This window comes from Hibiscus syriacus, unplaced genomic scaffold (assembly GCF_006381635.1).
Source record: "Hibiscus syriacus cultivar Baekdansim isolate YM2019G1 unplaced genomic scaffold, ASM638163v2 tig00117016_pilon, whole genome shotgun sequence".
In the NCBI taxonomy this organism is placed as follows: domain Eukaryota; kingdom Viridiplantae; phylum Streptophyta; class Magnoliopsida; order Malvales; family Malvaceae; genus Hibiscus; species Hibiscus syriacus.
Window position 1 is genome coordinate 1,234,211 of NW_024063525.1, and position 4,021 is coordinate 1,238,231.

Below are 4,021 nucleotides of genomic sequence, written 5' to 3' on the forward strand. Positions count from 1 at the left end.
ATTTGGTTTCATCCTGAAATTTTCATAGCTATGCGTTAGAATACTAATTTTAGATTTCTTTACCTCATCGGTACCTTCATGAGTGACTTGAAGTTTGTCCCATATTTCTTTGGCGGTTGTACAAGATGAAACTCTTCCGTATTCATCTGGTCCAAGAGCACAAAATATGATATGGATGGCTTTGGAGTTGAGCTGGAACATTCTTGTCTCTCCTCCACTCCACAATCTTGGATGAGTGAGAGGCTTGATGTATCATTCTTCTCCGACATTCCATGCTCCCATGTCACTTGCTTGAATGAAGTACATCATTTTATTTTTCCAATAGGCATAGTTAGCTCTATTAAAGAAAGGAGGCTTGTTGACGGGCATCGAATCGAGATCGGAGTCGAAATTTGAAGTGGAGGCCATTGATGACTTTGATTATCGATGTAACTCTTCCCGAATCAACTCAAAAGACGATTAAACCTTCAAATGAGTTAGGCTATGATACCAATTGTTGAGTTAATCGATCGATGAAATCAGCCAAGAGGGGGGTGAATTGGCAATAAAAATTTTGGTGGAAGCTTTTGCAGAAAATTGAAAGTAATTGCACAACGATTTAGAGTGGTTCGACTTTCTCAACCAAAGTCTACGTCCACTACCTTAGCTATCCACACTAAGGATTTTTCACAAATTCACTAATTTGTCTTTCTTTTGAGGACAAAGAGTAACCTTACAAACCCTCAAGAATTATACCCCAAATTCTTGAGAACACTATCTCCTAAAGAGAACAATACAAATTTGCAAACTTACAAGGAAATCCTCACAAGGTAGATTGTTTGCACAATTCTAGAACAAAGAAAAGAACACTCAAGAATGAATACAATTGAGCGTAATAAGTGTTCTTGAAATCAAAATGAATATTGAATGAAAAATAGGCTTGAAATGCTTAAACTTGAGGTTTGATGCTTTCTCTTTGATTCTCTCTTGATTCTAGTTGCTTGATCTTTCTTGTTGTTGATCAATGGCTTCTAAGCTTGTTTAAATACACCTTGAATCACTTATGAACGTTGGGGATCATTAATGAAGTTATTGGAGCCGTTTAAGTGTGAAAACAATTAATACAACAGCTTGGAGCGTGGGGGGAATCGATTCCCTAAGTATAAAATTCAAATATTTTGACCGTTGAACAGTGGGGAAATCGATACCCCTGGGGGGAATCTGTTCCCTCCGAGCATACTGGAATTTCTCGGAGCCAAACCATTCAGGGGGAATCGGTACCCCCTTGGGGGGGAATCGGTCCCCTCTAGACAAACTGTAATTTTTGGCTTTGAAACGGTTCGAAATACTTTGTAAAATTGTTTTGAAATTATTTTAATATTAAAACTTAATTTTACACTTTAGTAAGGATTTAAAATGAACTTTGAAATACTTTGAGTAATATTTTGATATTCGATTTAATATATCGAATATGCTTAGAAATATTTTTTTCAAAATTAAAATTCTTTTAATTTAATTTGTTATATCGAAACATCAAAATATTTTCAACAATTTCAACTTCACAATAAAGGATATCTAATTCAAAGCTCAACTTCACGACGAAGGATATCGTGGCCAACATATCGACTTTATTTCACAGCAAATAAGTCATCTGCAACAACATGGGTTTATTCCCCAGCCAAGTACAACATAGCTCAAGGCGAGAAGGGCTATCTATCAACACAAACTTTCGAGTTCAGTTACATTTAGCAAGGACATATTAAATTTACAGCATAACCCAAGGCGAGATGGGTTATCTGTAAAACAAAAACTATCGATTTCGATTCCATTCAGCTCGATGACACATCAACCACACAGTCGCATCGAGAAACTACTTTATGGTTGAAGCTGAAATCTTCAAGTCAAATTTTAGCTTCACAACAAAGTATATTGGGCTAGAAGACAATCCATAAGCTATTACCCAATACTTTGAACTCGATTTCAATTCCACGAAGAAGGATATCGTGCCCAACGGATCGACTTAGTGTCACAACAACTGTATCACCCCTAAACGACCAGACCTTTTCATCACCTATGACCAGTGTCTTCCCCCAAATCAAATCAGAAAAAGGAGAACCGAACAAAAAACTGGTTGTCTTGTCTGTCTGTCTGTCTGTCTATCTATATATAAATAATCCTTTGTTTTATTATTATTTTTTTTCTTCATGTTTTTTATTGTTGTTTTTTAACATCTTATTATATATATTTTTACTATCACCTTCTTTTTTTTAATCTTTTTTCTCTTTATTTTTTCCTTTTATATTTATTTAATTTTTCTATTTAATTTTATTTTTCTCGTGATTTTATTTATATATTTAATATATATTATTTTCATTATTTTCATTATTTTCTTCTATTTTTACATTTTCATTTCTTTTATTTTTTATAGTTATTTTGTTTGTTTTATCTTTACTTTATTTTTTTTATCTCACCTTTTTATTTGATTTTTATGTTCTTTGTTTTAATTTTAATTTTATTTTATTTATTATCTAACACGTTTTTTTGGTTTATTAAGGGTACACTTTTAAATTTATCAGAGGTAAGTAATTTGGATCGTTATTCTATCTTTTAATTTAAAATTTCAATTTTCTTAATTTAAGAAAACTGGAAATTACGTAGTACCGAAAGGGCAGTTCAAGGGTGCTAACACTTCCTTGATTGTAACTGACTCCCGAATCCGACACATCTTTGGTGAGACGCAGATCAGGTAATAAATAAGATATCCGATCAACCCATTTGTTTTAAAATAAATGATCGGTGACGACTCCAAACCATTTCATTCAAATCGAAGCCCAATTCTGAAGCCACCGAAAGACGATTCCGACACATTCTCTCCATGAATCATACGGGCAGTTAAAGCTACTGGGGTCAGAATATATAATCTTTATATGCTTTTTTTCATGCTTAATACTCATAGGTTACTTTGTTTCATATATAATCATAATCATTCCTTGTATTATGATTTGTATAGGCTGGTAATGCAAAAAATCTTAAACTTTTAAATAGGATTTAAATATAATCTTACATATGATCAAGTTGTAAGTTTCATAAATAAGTTCTATTACTTGATTTATGTGATCAATCATATGTAACCCTAAACTTTGATCAATCACAATTAAAGATGTGATGAAAACATTAACAGTGTACAAATATCCATTTGCATCTAAATCGCGTTTATGTTATTCCCCCCCCCCTTTTTTCTTAATGCTACTATTTTTTATTATTTAAAACGTAAGAATTGGGTTAGCAATATTTTTGTTGTAAATTTGGGCCAGATGAACCCCAACTAAATAAAAAAAAATATAAATAATCCTTAAAAGCGCCAGATAGGGGTCGAAGCTACGACCTTCTGCTTGGGAAACAGACGCTCTATCCACTGAGCTACAAGCGCTAATGAAATCAAATATCATTAATCTTTATTTATTCAATTATTTTTAAATATGCATTTGAACAGTTTCAGATATGCACTTAATTCATATAGGTATATTTTAAAGTTTTATATATGAGACATATTTTTAAAAAATAAAGAGTTGAGTCATTACGATTTGACGAGAATTATGGTTTGGATAGAGGTTATAGACTTTTTGATGATAAGTAAGATGAACAATCCAATAAAAAATAAATTGGTTCATGGTTTAACTTAATGTTCCATAGGAGAAGCCAATCTAGCAAACGAAATTAACCATTTTCATTTTTAAATAAAGGAAGTTGTAGATGAATTTCACTAAAGTGTAGTAAGTGGGGGCTTAGTTCACCAACTAAACTATATGAATCTTAAAACTAAAAATTTGGAAACCTTTGAGTGGTCATGCATTTTCATAACAATGGAACATGATTCATGTGTCGTAACCGTCCTTCAGGTGGGCCTGAAATTGGGCTTCGACTTAAATAAATGTGTTAGAGCAGCCATCGATCATTTAAAATTAGGTTGATCGGATACCTTAATTTACCGTCTTACCTGATCCACGTTTTACCATAAATATATCAGATTCAGGAGTCGATT

General features: G+C 32.6%; 1 non-coding gene across 1 annotated transcript; it reads right to left on the bottom strand.

The window, feature by feature from the left end:
* Positions 1–3,336: 3,336 nt before the first annotated feature.
* TRNAG-CCC lies at positions 3,337–3,409 on the bottom strand. Its single transcript has one exon. It is a non-coding gene; the product is annotated as a tRNA-Gly (tRNA).
* Between the last annotated feature and the right edge of the window lie 612 nt (positions 3,410–4,021).